This window comes from Herpailurus yagouaroundi, unplaced genomic scaffold, assembly GCF_014898765.1.
Source record: "Herpailurus yagouaroundi ecotype Mexico unplaced genomic scaffold, PumYag 29, whole genome shotgun sequence".
Taxonomy (NCBI): domain Eukaryota; kingdom Metazoa; phylum Chordata; class Mammalia; order Carnivora; family Felidae; genus Herpailurus; species Herpailurus yagouaroundi.
Genome location: NW_024412377.1, coordinates 80541633 through 80558129, shown reverse-complemented (window position 1 = coordinate 80558129; position 16497 = coordinate 80541633).

Sequence of the window (16497 nt, the reverse complement as noted above, 5' to 3'; positions counted from 1 at the left end):
ATATTCAGGAAAAAATGAGAAGTGTGGGGGGGATGGAGAGAGAAAAATGTTTATGAATTACATAAAGCAAACACACAGGCTCTGTAATGAAATGGAAGTGGACAGCCAAGGCAATTGGAGAATAGCAGCAGCAGCTAAGAACCGATGGGCAATAGAGCCCATTTTAGTATGATATGCATGACATGGGGGTTTTGGTCTTGACTGAGAGATGTCACAGTGGCATGTTCAAGTTTTCATACCGGTCATCTTGGCCCCCCAACATTTGATATCTTGTTTATTATTTAAGCTGATCACCCTAAGCCCTCTCAAATACATTTTTCCTGTCTAGGAAAGGATTCTTAAGAATATGCCAATGCATTCTCCACTCAGACTAACAACAGATGTTAGAAAGTAGCTCAGGCCTGGAGAAAGAACCCATAGCCAGCTGTTTCATAGCTGTAATTACAACCTTAATAAATGAATCATTTCCTTCAGTTGGCACTAGTTGGGGTCTGAGCATAGCATTCTGTGGGTTAGCAGTTCTGGAAGCATTTCCCTGTCTACTGATGGTGCTTTAACATGGAGCTTTGAGAACTCAGGCACATAACAAAAATGGCCCTGACTGTGTATAAATAGAAGTTTAGCGATTGTTGGTGAGCTCATATGAGAAGGAAGAAGTCATCAAGTCCTTGGTAATATAATTGACTTGACTTATTAGGTTGTAGCTTTGAATTTAAAAATCAAACTATAAAACATAATCTGCTGTACAGTGTGCTAATTAACCAGCTGGACCAGCTTTTATAGACTTAATTTTACAGATTTCCTTGAGGACCTAATCTAGTTTGGTGACTCAGAGCTGTATCTCCCTCCTGCTAAGTCTTAATAATCATGGCTCCTGTTTTTTTTCCTTGGGATGTCAGAAACCTCATCTTTGTGTCTTTTGTTAGATGATATCCTTTCCACATAGAAATCCCTTTGTCGATATTGATATTAGACAACGCATTATAAAATCATAGATTTTGCTACTTGACCTACGTAACTCTTTCTCTGTTGTGATTAATGCTCATATTTCAGAATAATGAATCATATTTGAAAGAAACCCATGCTAGGTTGTAATAGAAGAGATAGAAACAAGTAATAATAGGGGCTGGATTGAAGAAAAGAACGTGGGCTTGTTAGAAAAGCAAAGATTAAGTGGGAAATCAATTAGTTGCAAGCTTTTTAACAATTGTAGCAGTGGGTGATATAAAAGAAAAAAAAAGGGAGCAAACAATAAAAATCTTGTTATCTTCTCAACTTTCAGTTTACAAACCAACGCAGCTAGAGAGACTACTATAACAATAGCAACAACATAAAGCCTTAAAATGACATTTTAAAAATTGAACTCTAGTTGACAATACTATGTTAGGTTCAAGTGTACAACATAGTGACTCATATCTTTATATATATAATGCCATGTTCACCTAAGTGTAGCTGCCATCTATCACCATGCAATACTATTAAAATACCTTTGACTATATTCCCTGTGATGTGCCTTTTATCCCCATGATGTATCCATTCCTTAACTAGAAACCTGTACTTTCTATTCCTCTTCACCCATTTTGTCCATCTCCCTAGCCCTCTTTCCTTCAGGCAACCAACAGTTTGTTCTCTGTATTTATGTGTCTGTTTGTGCAAATTTTTGTTTATTCATTTGTTTTGTTTTAGATTCCACATATAAGTGAAATCATGGTGAAGTAAGTCAGAAAAGGATAAACACAATAACTTTTTTAATGAAGATAATATATGCTTTTTATAGGAAATTTATAAACTATAAAAGAAAGTAACCAAGAGATTACTATTCTGACTGTTTAAATGTATTATAGCCCTTTTCTGCTCAAAATTTTCTACTTCTTTGTAGTCATCCTGTGTATAAAATTTTGTATTCTCCTTATTTTCCTATCATTATCCCACATTTGCTTAAGTCAACATAAATCTGAAAACAACATCTGTGTAACTTTTATTGATGTTTTTTCTATCAGCAAAATTAATACTTATAGAAAAGTTTAGAGCATAAAGACAATAAAAGCTACTGATGCTTGGTAGTGTCTGAATGTATAAATTTATACTAATTCTATAATCTGTTTATGTATATCATATATGTGATCACATTGTCATTATTTTGCAATATGCTTTTTATAATTTAACAATACACTATGAATATTTTTACATATATGTGTATATAGGTATTATTTTAGTAAATATATAGGATTCTATTTACAGGCATTCTATAATTGATTTGACCAATCCTCTACTATTGGCCTTTAATATGGCTTCCAAATGTTTATGTTTATATAATGCTGCAATAAAAATCCCTATGACTATTTTTTCATTTCTTATTTTTTAAAAATTAATCTGTAGAATCTGTAAGTTCATACCAATTAATAGAATTTACTCCAACCCCATGTTGCATATGATAGTAGTAGGGTGATTCTTTTGATCTTCTCCAATTTAATAGGTGGACATTATTGCCTTATATTCATTTCATATTGTGATATTTTTCATATAATTATTACATATTTATATATTAGTATTTCTTTTGTAAATGGTCTATTTTTATTTTTACATTGAGGGATAAATCATGTTTTAAAAAATGTTTATGGGGGCGCCTGGGTGGCGCAGTCGGTTAAGCGTCCGACTTCAGCCAGGTCACGATCTCGCGGTCCGTGAGTTCGAGCCCCGCGTCAGGCTCTGGGCTGATGGCTCAGAGCCTGGAGCCTGTTTCCGATTCTGTGTCTCCCTCTCTCTCTGCCCCTCGCCCGTTCATGCTCTGTCTCTCTCTGTCCCAAATATAAATAAACGTTGAAAAAAAAATTAAAAAAAAATGTTTATGTATTTTGAGAGAGACAGAGGGAGACAGAGAATCCTAAGCAGCCTCTGCACTGTCAGCATAGTGACCAACATGGGGCTTGATCTCATGCACCTTGAGATCATGACCTGAGCCGAAATCAAGAGTCAGATGCTTAACTGACTGAGCCACTGAGATGCCTCAGGATAAGTCACTTTGTAAATTTAATCAATTTAAATTAATGAATTAAAAATTTCAATTTATAATTGTTATTTTGTTCTTTACATGATATCATATATATTTCCCATAATCCAGGAAAGGACTTTTGTTATTGCCTCCAAATTTTTGTTCAAGCTTCAAAGCTGATGTCATATGGAAAAGCACCACTATGTTTTTAACAGAGGGAATAGATACACCCAATACATCTTTAGGGTGGAATTTTTCAGAGGCTTTTCTCTATCAAGAGAACCCAGAAATTCATTTTTGATTTATGAACAGAAAATACTTCGAAAGGGCTTTGGAAAGAGTAGAGAAAAATATGTTGCTTCTCCTCTTGTTCCAGTTTTCATGCTGAATGAAGGCAATACCGAGAGGGCTTGAATGCATCTTTAGAGTTTGTGGGGCATAGATAATGGAAAATCTGGAACATATCTGTATTTTTGTGATGAGAATAACTGGTAGATGTAGAGCCCTTGGATATATTTCAGGTGTATTTATTAATCATGACATAATGCTTTGCTTAATACCCTAACATGTAATATGGTTTTATACCCTACAATTTATTATTGCAATTTGATAAAGCTGACTTGTGAATAAGTGTCTTATTTTGTGTTTCTGTGGTAATAATTTACCATAATTGTACTGCCTTAAAACAATGTAATTTTCTAAAAATGTTTATTGATTTATTTTGAGAGACAAAGAGAGTGTGTGAACAGAGGGAGGGGTAGAGAGAGAAGTGAGAGAGAATCCCAAGCAGGCTCCCAGTGCAGAGCCTGACACAGGGCTCGAGCTTATTAACAGTGAGATCCTGACATCAGCTGAAAACAAGAGTCAGTGCTTAACAGACTTAGCCACTCAAGTACACCTAAAACAATCCAAATTTATTATCTTAGTTTTGGAGGTCAGATGTTCAACACAGGCCTCACTGGGCTAATATACTGTTAGCAGGATTGATTCCTCCTGAAGCCCTTAGAGTCCAAGATTCTGTTTCCATGCCTTTTCATTCAAGTGATTACCTGCCTTCCTTGGTTCATGGCCCCATTCCTCCATCTTCAAAACCAGCAATGTAGCATTTCTGACCCAGCCTGGAAAAGTTCTCCACTTATAAGGATTCATGTGATTAGATAGGTTCTATCCGGATAATCTTCCCATTCCTAGCTCCTTGATGACCCTTTTCACATCTCCAGAGTTCCTTTTGCCATAAAAGGTAACATATTCACATGTTCTGTGGCTTAGGATGTCGGTATCTTGGGAAGGGAGGCCTACCACAGAAGGAAAGAAAACATTGCTATCTTTAAAGCTTGTCCTTGATGACCTCGAAGACTAACACCTTATTTTTCTCTTTTGTTTCAAAACAACTTTCTTAAAAGAATTATCACTATTTGTTTCCTCTATTTTTCGTTTTACTCTCAGTGTTTGATATCGTTAATTAATATAACTTTGAATTCCATGAACATACTAAAAATGTTTTTTCCAAGTCCTGCATTGACCACTTAGTCTCAAACTTGATTTTTTTTTTTCCCTCTGTGTGTCAATGTGCCTGAGAAATTAGCAGGTTGGTACATATTTTCCATAATAGACGGGAAGAATGGAGCCTGATGCCTAGGTCAGAATATAGCATCTGGCTGCTATTCCCTGTCAGATGTAACTTACCTCCTCACCTCTTGATGACCTGCTCTTCCACTCCTGTAGAAGTGTGGCATACTTTCCTGATGATTTATTTCCCTTACGTGAGTTTGAAACTCTCTACCTTCAAACTCTTTCTCCTGAAGTTTACCTTTTCTTGCATCATCTAGCCAGTACTGGACAGATAGGAATAATGACTTTATTTTACATGGAGTACTCCTTCTAATTGTTAAGAGCTTCATGTTATTTTTGCATACCTTATTACCACAATAACCAAATTCTTTGATTCTTGCTTTGATGCTTTCTCCTGAAGTTTACCTTTTTTTTGGATCATGTTCTTTTTTGTGACACCTGCCCATCTTTAACTACTTGAACATTCTCAGCTGTCTGTTCTTCATGTTTGGGAGTACTAAGCCAGGGGCTCCTTTTTTTCTGGGAAATAATTCTGAGGACAACAGCTTTTCCTAAAGTAACCTTAAATTGGTCACTCTGTTTATACAGTCTACAAAACTATAGCTGTAGAGCACTACTCTAAAGAGACTACATATTGGACAGTATGGAAGCTGGCCTAGTTCTGAGTCAGGGTAATCTCTAGTGGACACAACTCATCCTTCTCCCTTGTCATGTGTTGTTGCCGTTTTTTTTTTTAATTTATTTATTTATTTTGAGAGAAAGAAGGGTGTGGGGAGAAGAGGGGCAAAGAGAGAGAGGAAGAGAGAATCCAAAGTTGGCTCCTTGCTGTCAGTGAGGAGCTGGATGCAGGGCTTGATCCCACGAATGAAGAGATCATGACCTGAGTCGAAATCAAAAGTCAGACACTTAACCAACTGAGCCAACCAGGTGCCATTGGTTTTTTTTTTTTCCCATTTAATTGTAGTAAAATGTATGTAATATAAAATTTACCATCTTAAACTTTTTTAAGTGTATATAGCTCAGTAGTGTTAAGTACATTGATATTGTTGTGTAACCAATCTCCAGAACGCTTCATCTTGCTAAATTAAAACTCTATACCCATTAAACACTGATTATTTTTGATAGTAGTCATCCTGGGACATGAAAAGGTATTACTGGGATTTGAATCCACATCTGTTTGTCTGAGTTGCATATTTTGAATGCTGATGTTCCCTCAGATCCTGTGTGCCTGATGTCTTTCAGGTTTCTGTTGGATTCAGTTATAAAATACTTGAATTCAACTCTACGTATTTATTTTTGTCACTAGAAACTCTATCCATTGCTCCCACAGTTAGAGCAGTGATGGGAATTAACCAAATTCTCAGCATTCTGTGGTCTAGCACATTTGTTGTTCTCCTTCACTCATTAAACACATATGTATTGAGTGCTTATGTGATGTGCTAGATCTGGTGTTTGGAACACAGCAGAGAAAAGAGACTAGCTCATCGCTTTCATTGACTTTCTCCCCCTCCCCCCTCTTTACTGAGATAAAATTGACAAATTATATGTATATTTAAAGTATACAATGTGATGTTTTAATAGGTGTTTATATTGTGAAATGATAACCTCAATTAAGGAAATTAACATTTGGTTGTGTGTGTTAAGAACATTGGAGATCTATAATGCAATGTATTATACATTACATGAAGTCTTCAGAACTTATCTTGCAATTGAAAGGTTGTACCTTTGGACCAAAATCTCTCAGTTTATCCCAGCACCAGTCCTTGGTAATGACCATTCTCACTACTCTGACTTTTTTAAGATTTTATACATAAATGAGATCATGAAATATTTATCTTTCCTTTCTGTGTCTGGTTTATTTTGCTTACCAGAATGTTCTCCAGGTTTATCTGTGTTGTTGCAAATGGCAGGATTTCCTTCCTTTTTAAGGCTGAATAACATAATCTACATAATGACTTACTGATCTCTCCATTGATGCTGTGCAAAAAAATGCTTAGTCAGAAACAACTGAGGATGCCTTAATCTTTGAATGCTATACAGGGTTGGAAAAGGAGGAGGGTATTGTGTCGGGCTGAAGGTGGAGATGAAGCACACCTCGGCATAAGGGTGCTTTATCTCTTCCTCTTAATATCTTTTCCACTGCTAGTGGCCCATAAAGGTGTTATGTCCTTAAAATTTTCTCTGAATGTGATGCTGTCTCTTCAAGTTTGTCAAGTCTAAAATTAGCTCATACTTCTAATATCTTTTTCTTTCAAAGTATTATTACATTTGCTCAGTCTTCATACATTGAAGTTATTTTTTATCTTCTTTATTCAATTGACCAATCATTTATTGTTGATTTGTCTTTATTGATATCCTATATATTGAAGTCCACTGTGGAACATAACTGTGGTCAAAGTTAGGTTTATTTACTTTGCAGCAAGGGAGACTCTAGAAAAACTTCAGAAATATTTTAGTGAAGGGAGTTGGATGGGTTTTTTGTTGGTTTGGGCTTGTTCTGGATGATTCTGAGGAGGTATTAGGGAAGTACACTCTTGTTCTCAAATACTATCAAGAAGAGGACATTAATTACATCAAGTGGGATAAGTCAGATATAGAAAGAAAAAATGTAGGATTTCACTTATATGTGGAATCTAAAAATAGGTGAACACATAGAAATAGAGTAGAATGATGGCTACTGGGGGCTAGTTGGGGGTGTGTGTATAAAAGATTATGCAGATTTTTTTTAAGGGTAAAAACTTGCAATTAGAAGATGAATAAGATCTGGAGATCTAATGCCAGCATAGTGAATATACTCAACAATACTATATTATAAAACTGAAATTTGCTAGGAGACTAGATTTTATTTTCACCACAAAAAAAAAAAAAAAAGGAAAGAAAAGAAAGAAGGAAAAAAATGAATTATGGGACCTAACAGGTGTTGGCTATTCCCATGATGGTAATCATACTGTAATACATAAATGTATCAAACTCACAAGCTATACTTCTTTAACTTATGTTGTATGGCAATTACATCTCAATAAAAAAACAATGGCATTCAGTAATTGAGATTCTTAATCATTTTTATCTGAAAGGGGGAATTAAATGCTGATAGAATTATCATTGGTAAAGAAATAGCAACCCTTAAAGAAAGGAAATATTAATCAGATGAGGGGAAACAGCTATTTTGTGGTCAAGTAGCTTAGCCTATGCCTTGCACTCAACATGGTGATAGACTGACATGAGAGTTTTCCATTTCTGTTGTGAACATTGCAGTCTGTTTCTAATTGTGTTAATATCCATTTATTTCCCTCCTTTGCCTCACTTTCATCCCCAACTGAACATAGTCCCTCATGTCTGGACAACAAGAGTGGTCATCTCACTTTTTACTCTGCATTTCTTACTCTGCATACTCCATTCTGTCCTTCACACCATTGCTGAATCAGTGAACAATGCTTTGACCTCCTTGTTCCACTGCTCAAATTAATTAAGTTTCCCATGTTTACAAAAAGAAGTCCATGCTCTTTTTCCAATCAACCCTTTCAAGCCACTTCCCCAGGCCTCCTTGACTTTTCTCTATATTAGTCTTTAATTTGAGTATATTATTTGCATTTTATTCTTGTTGTTAGTGATTGCTCGACATGCTATATAAAAATGTATAGGGAAGGTGGGGGGGGGTGGATAGGTGAAATAAGTGATGGGGATTAAGTGGTGCACTTGTGATGCATGCTGGGTTATGTATGGAATTGTAAATCACTATGTTCTGCAGCTAAAAAAATATAACACTGTATGTTAACCAAAGTGGAATTAAAATAAAATAGTATATTCTTCAACTTTAAAATGACTTACTCAACCCAGAAGGGATATGACTACTAGTTTCTTAAAGGGGTTGTGATGCAGGTTGTTAATGGACCCATTTTGAAGAATATCGTTTTGTGAATTTGTTCATATCATTCCCTTTCTCTGGAAGACACTTCAGTTATCTAAGTTGATCACTCTATAAAGTCTATTTAAAAAACCTGTCTCTAACTGCCTAACTTCAGAGCTACTCAGAGTCAGAAGTGTTAAAGTATTCATTGCATGTATCACATTATTTCTTTGGTATTCACCCATTAAAACGTGTAAGTACTTTGAAGGTAAAGGCCTTGCTTAGGCATCTTTCTATCTCCTATAACATCAAGGACAGAGTGTTATAAATAGTAGGTATTCATTGTTAATGAAGAGTAATATGATCCATTGATATTACTAAATCTGGAGTTAAAAAATAATTTTGAAAGTTTTTTTTTATATGTATATTTACTTACTTTGATAAAGAGACGGAGAAGTTGAGTGGGGAGGGGCAGAGAGAGGAGGAGAGAGAATCTCAAGCAGTCTTTGCTTTGTCAACACAGAGCCCAACACAGGGCTCCCACCCATGAACTGTGAGATCATGACCTGAGCCAAAATCAAGAGTTGGGTGCTAAACTGCCTGAGCCATTCAGGTGCTCCTAAAAAATTATTTTATTTTTTATTTTTTTAAGTTTATTTTTGAGAGAGTGCATATGAACAGGGGAGGAGCAGAGAAAGGGAAACAGAATCTGAAACAGGCTCCAGGTGCCCCATAAAAAAATAATTTTAAATCAATGGAGTAGACATTCCTCAATACTGATCCCCACTGCAAATTAATAATACCTGTATAAAAATTTAGTCAACTGCAATTATAAGTTTATAATTACAAATTTAAAAACTTATTGGGCAATATTGGAGTTTTTTTTAATTTATTTATTTTGAGAGAGGGCACTCAACAGAGTGCAAGCAGGGAGAGGAGAAGGAGAGAGAGAATCTCAAGTAGGTTCCAAGCTCAGTGTGGAGCCCACTGCAGGGGCTTTATCTCATGACTGTGAGATCTTGACCTGAGCCAAAATCAACAGTTGGTCCAACTGACTGAGCCACCCAGGCACGCCAAAATACTTAAGTTTTTTGTTTGCTTTGGAATACATATATTTTGAGAGACAATGAGAGAAAGGGAGAAAGAGAATTTTCCCTTATTTAATATATGTTCTTAGATTCACGAATTAAATATACCCATCTAACCATTACCTAATTGAGAAACCGAACATTCCTATCTATTGTGAATTTTTGTGATAAATTTCAAAACATTTTGGAGAGATTTTCATTTTATTGGTTGAAGGGTTGTTAGAATGAGAGTGTTGTTAACAAAAGTGTATGTAAAGTTTACATAATTTTTAGACAATTTCTCCAGGAAACCATGTGTTTTGGGACTTGAACATAGTTGATTTAAAAAATGTGTTTTTTTTAAGGTTTTTATCACACCTCTTACTGCTTTGAGTTCAACCTTAGCAGCTTGAGTATATAAACATGGTATTCCTTTCCTCTTGAGGAGCATGGGACTCTAAACAGACTCTAAACATTCTAGTTGCCTTTAAGGCAATCCCCTTTTCTTTAAAGTGTAAATGCCACCTCTGCTACCAAAGTGTAAAATGTAATCAGCCACAAGCCTCATTTCTTATTTCCATGCCTTTGAATTCACAAGAAAATTACCTTAAATTTGCGATTAGTGTGCCACAATAGCTATACTTTTATTAATATTCTTTTTTTCTGAGAAAAATCCCTAAAACTTTCATTGTGGTCATGACATGTTCATGTTGTCCTGGGTTTTTGGATCTCAGTGAGGCTATAGAACCCCTTTGAGACAGCAGTGTAGCTGAGTACCCTGCAGTTCTGAGTGCTATCCAGCAAGTGGAGGCTTTGTGTTTATGATCGTATTCATGCAAATCTCTTGGATTCTATTTTCTAAGGAGCAAAAGGCTGAAAGGGTCTGATGCCAGCAGTGCAGCCATTACCTGACTTGCACATTTAGACTGGGTGCTCAGAGCTATAGAACATGCAAGCAGCACTATTGATCTTTATTGATAAATCCATCCCTAAGTTCTCCTAGGTGTTTTGTTGGTTTTTAGAATAGATTTCTCCAACATGTTCTTCATCAGCAGAGAGCAAGTGGACTGCCTGTTATCTGTTTCTATGAGTTGCTGAGGAGACAGGCAATCTGCAGGGTAACTGGACAAAATGAAGCACACTTACTCTGCTGTCCTCAGGACAGTGTTTGCATAAGCCTGGTGAATGTAGCGGTACCAGGTTATTGCACCAAGACCTTCTTCCTTCTCTTTATTGATTATCTGTGGAATGTATAATGAACAAATGAGTAACTAAACACTTTGATATAAAGAGATATTTGTTTCTGTGATCAAACAGTTTGTGCATGATTGAATCACTGACCTTTTAACTATCATATTAAAAAACTTACAGAACCAGCACATGGAGGGACCTGTTTGTAGTGAAGGTGAACATGTGAGAATTGAGTGAAAAGAAACAAGTACAAGTGAAACATGAGGGGCATTATTACTGTTAATCTTAAAAGAGATAAAGATCTGAGAAAAGTGTAAGAAAAATGCTCAGTGTTGTAAGGAACATTGTAGATGTCTAGTCTTGTAATTCTCAACCTTGGGCTGCATGTTAAAATTATGCAGGTATTTTTAATATTAACTTATTGAAATATAACATGTACAAACCATGAGTGTTTAGCTCTATTAAGTTTCATAAAATGAATGTATACCCATGTAACCATTACCAAATTCAGAAACAGAACATTCCTATTTATTAAGAGCCCTCTTACTCCTCCTAGTCATTACTGCCCTATAAAAGTAACTCCTGTCCTGATGTTGAATCCTGTAAAATATTTTTGCATATTTTTGAAATTTATATCCATGAAATAAATAATACTGTTTTATATTCTTTTGTGTCTTTTTTTCTTTTTCCTGCTCAACACTAGGTTTGTGAGAGTCTGCAAGTAGCAGTAATGCCTTCATTCTCATTATTGTCGTATGCTTCGTATGTGAATATGCCACCATTTATTTACATCTTTTATTGATGGACATTTGGGTTGATTGCAGTTTTCAGATATTGCAAATAGTGCTGCCATAAATATTGCTGTAAATATTTTGTTGGGCATATATCCAAAGTGGAATTTCTGAACCATTGTACATGTGTGTGTTCAGTGTATACAACGACTCATTTTTCAAGTAGTTATACCAAAATATACTCAGCTTCTAGTTGCTCCACATTATTAACCCATCTAGGATCTTTAAAAAATGCCAATACCCAAAGTTTACTCAGACTTTACCTCAGAACAATGAAATTACAGACTTTCTGAGGGTAAGATGCAAGAACTGGTTTGTGTGTGTGTGTGTGTGTGTGTGTGTGTGTGTGTGTGTACAATTTTTTTTAAATCTTCCCAGATGGCACTACGCCACTAATGTCACCAGAGAAGAGAAACAAAAAAATCATCATTCAGATGAACTCTTGAGGGTATGAAGAGGTAGATGCTTTGTGCAAGCCACCAAGACAGTGACAAGTCCAGGGCTGGATGCCAAGTTTCCAGGCTTTTTTTCCCACTGCTAGTTTCATTTGGAGGTACTTCTTCATTATTTCATTCGCATACTGTGAAAGTGAACTTTGACTTATCCTATACAGTTAGAGCTCTTTAGTTTACCAAGCAGTTTTTCAGGCTTTGTGAAGCAGGTAGAACAGGTATGAAGGACTGGCTACAGAACTTGTGGGATCCAGTGCAAAATGAAACGGTGAGCTTCCTTGTTCAAAAGAATGATGATGAATTTCAAAAACAATGTCAGCAGAGCATTAAACCAAACATGGGGCCCTTTTAAGACTGGGTCCCTATGTTATTGCACACCCATGAAACTGGCCCTGCAGGCGCTATTACTTGCAAGTTTCAGATGAAAAAACAAGGCTCAATGACTTGGTTAGTGGTTAAGAGTAGAAACAGGTCTGATGATGCCTACTTTGTCTTTCTGGTCTAGAAGGTGGCTCTGTCCCTTTTCTCAAGGATTTTCAAGATAAAATGAATAAAAATGATACAGACTAAATGTAAAATGCTCACAGGAAGGGAACATTTGTTTTTAAACAAGGTGGATAGGGGGTCATTTTGGACAAGTAGTAAAGAATGAATTTTGAGAAAATGCGATCCAGCTCACTGCTGTTAAACCTGCCATACCTTAACACTCCGTGCCTTAATACTCTTTGGACATTTCTTTTGCATTTTCTGAAACATTTGGTTGATAAACTTTATCCAGATGTTTGGACCCTCTCAGTAGGTGCCTCCTTACGTCTTGTGTTGAGGTGGTGGAAGAAACAGATGGAAATAACTACTCTTTTGGGGGGAATAAAATCTTATATATGGAAATATGATGGAACTATCAAATGGGCATAGAGTTGGAAAAGTATTTTAAGGAGTAACTGCAAATTCTACGTGTCGTATGATTAAGTAGGAATAATGATAGCCTGCCCCTGCCATCTCCAAGAAATCCCTCCCTGCCATCCTCCCAAGTTATTTTTATAAGCCTATGACTAGCCTATTTAGGAATACTTTTGAATGACAAGAAATAATATTTGACTATGCTTGTTTCCTTTAAAATGGTATAGATATATTTTTTTAATTAATGGCTTCAGCTGAATTAGTTTGTCTCCTGAAGGCATGCAAAGCCATTTCTGACTTCTGAGAATGGCTTCTCTCCCACACAAAGACCTTTATAGCCCTTCCATCCCACAAGAGTGAGGACTCAGGAGTCAGAATTCAAGACTCAAGACTAGAGCCATCAGGTAATTGATTTAAGGGGTCTAAAGCTCTTAAAGAAATCACTTATCCTCTTTGTGTTAATTTCTCTATTGTAAAATGGGATGTTATGGGCTGAATTGTGTTCTCCTCAACCCTAAATTTATATATTGAGGTCCTAACCCCTGATACCTAAGACTGACTGTATTTGAAGATACAGCCTTTAAAGATGTCAGATGAAATAAAGATATTAAGGTAGCCCTAATATCTTGATATCTGACTTCTGGCCTCTAGAATTGTTGAGAAAATAAGTTTGTTTTTTAAGCCACCCAGTCTGTGGTTAGTCCTAGCAAACTGATGCAGAGGTTAATATAATAACAGGGACTTCAAAGATGGTATTATGGAATGAATGAATTTGATATGTTAGTTAACTGTGAAGTATAAAGCGAATGTTATTCCTATAGCTGCCAACTTGTATTTGTCTCTCCCTAACACATGGTCTACTGGTCTTCCTTTATCTCCTTCTTCATTACACTCTCCAGTTTTTGCCATCAACATGGAACATGACTCCTAAAGAAAATATTATTTAATTCAAAAGTGAAAGAGCTATACCATCAGGTATTTCTCCAATTGTGTTTGCTTACTTAGCAACTTCTATTTTAAATCTAAATAAGAAGCATCAAGTGTCTCTTTCCTTGCTGAGAGGTCAAATCTAAAGTAGGCACCCAGTTTTAGATGTGCTCCGGGGTCTAGTGATTCTTAAATGAGTTGGACCTATTCCTACCTACTCCCCACTTGTCATTCATACTAAAACAGGAATTTGAGAAAGAGGATAAATTAATGTTTTTTTTTTTAAATTTTGTTTTTCAACATTTATTTATTTTTGGGACAGAGAGAGACACAGCATGAACGGGGGAGGGGCAGAGAGAGAGGGAGACACAGAATCGGAAACAGGCTCCAGGCTCTGAGCCATCAGCCCAGAGCCTGACGCGGGGCTCGAACTCACGGACCGCGAGATCGTGACCTGGCTGAAGTCGGACACTCAACCGACTGCGCCACCCAGGCGCCCCTAAATTAATGTTTTTAAGGGTAATCCCCCCGATAGTTTTGCTGAAGAACCATTTTTCTTGTTTGCTATCCTTAATAAAAGTCCTCATTTTACTCAGTAGATTATGCTAATAGTACCTTGAGAATAGCTAGTATTTATATAGCAGAGTTTCCCTAGAAGCTCAAAGCACTATATAAATATTGTCTCATTAAAAACTCATACATCCCCATGAATTAGGTTGGTGGCTGCTGCAGTTTCCCTGATGTGCAGGTGGAGAAACAGAGGGTGAGAGAGTTTTGCAAAATCAGCAAAGCTGGGAGGGAAATACAGAAAAGCATTGCCTTCTCACATTTGGTGAAAAAACATCAAGCCAATTCCCCAGATTTTCACAAACTGAGAGGCATTAAGCATAAAGTCACAAGCCTGTGTTTCGATGAGTAACTAAAACATTATAAAGGGTCATTGCTTTTCTTTGGGGACTGGGGCCATGTTTTAGTGGGTGGAGGGAGGCACTGAGAAGTACTTATAAAGTCTTACAAGTAGAACGTGACTTGTCTGGCTTTTTCTTGGTTGCTCATCTTGCTACAGAGCACTGCTGGTTTATTCAGGTCACTTTTGATACTCTCATTTCTGAATTAATGTCTTCAGTAATCCTTTCACAGCATTGATTATGACAAGGTCTCATCACAACCATTCTATTTACTGGGGCTCTGTTCTGATGTAGTCAGCAATCTCCTGATTGAAGGGTGTAATCCTGCATCTATTTCCCATTCTTGTAGTGCATTGGTCTTCCTTTGTCTTTATCTCCCCCTCTGCAAATCTTGCATGGGTTAGTTACAGGCCTACAAAAACTAACAAACAAGCTTTTCAAATTAATAGCTAATAAAAATTGGTTAATAAAGTCTACAAATAAACACAGAATACCATTATAGCTGTACCATCGAGAAATTGAAAACAGATTAAGCATGAAAGAGTTGCTGGTTTAAGGTTTCTTCTGCCCCAGGAAATAATTGGTTAATGGAAATAACAGTGGAGATGGTAATGCAAAAGCAGTCCAAAGCTGAGAAAGAAGCCAGAGGGGAACCAGGACCATGCAAGTGGATTTCCCGCTTGCTAGTCAAAGCTGAGTAGAAATTGTGACTGCAGGACTGACTGGTTTTTATTGTAATATTTAGCTCCTAAAATCTGGGGAACAGCTTCTCTACTGGCTCAGATAATGCCTACTGCCACACATCTGCAGTTAGAGAAAGGACTCTTACTTTTGGCTGAAAGCTTTCTGATGGAAGATACTTCATTAGAAAAGCAGCAGCAGCCCTCACCTGCAGTGAAGTGGGGATACACCACAGATTTTTCATTCAGCATTTTCACAACACAGCACATTCAGATGTGCTTCACTTAATTGTTTCTTGAAAGATTTTGAGATTTGTGCCATGGATGGAATGTTTGAGGTTTTGTTCTCGACAACATAAAAATACATCTCCCTCTGTCTTTTCTTATAAATTACGAAAGACTAATTTTTTTTTGTTCTGTCTTCAGACTCATTGTAACAGTATCATTTCCTTTTAATTTTTTTTTCAAAAAACAAGATTATTAACTCCCTATATGGATTTTTTAAAAAAAGAACAAAATAAGTTTTATTTGCTAACACCTACTACTGAATTTTCTTGAGAAATTAATAAAGGAATTTGTTAGAGATTGCAAAGAATATACTCTCTTTAATTGAGCAAATGCTAACCTTTTGCATGAGAGCAAAATCTTATCTGCAACTAGCTTTTAAAAGACAAAATCAGAAACTGTATATTGTTAGAATTCCAAGAAAATTTTTACAGGAAAAATAGTATGCATAAATCTCAAAATTTATTCAACAGATCACATGTTAAAAATAAAATTACAACTAATTCTTGTTGTTAACATATATTAAAGTACTTAAAAATCCCTAATTACTTCATTCTAAGGTTCTTACCCAATTTGTTCAGAGACATTATCTCTTTTCACACAATGACATTTCTATCAATGATCTTTTTCTTTTTGCATAAAAAATAATTTTGCACTGTTGAAAAAAGTAGGACAATGACAGATTTGAGAAAAATGTAGAGAAGAAATCCAGTGTGGTCAGTATTACTGGCCATTTGAAGGACCCCAAAATAGGAAAGTGAGATGCTTTGACCTAACTGGTTCATATGTCCACCCTGTGTTCCAGAAGAGTAAGCCCATCCATTGAGTTTCTGCTAGGTAGATATGCCCAGAGAGAGGGGCAGGAGAATTAAGGCTTGGGAGTAT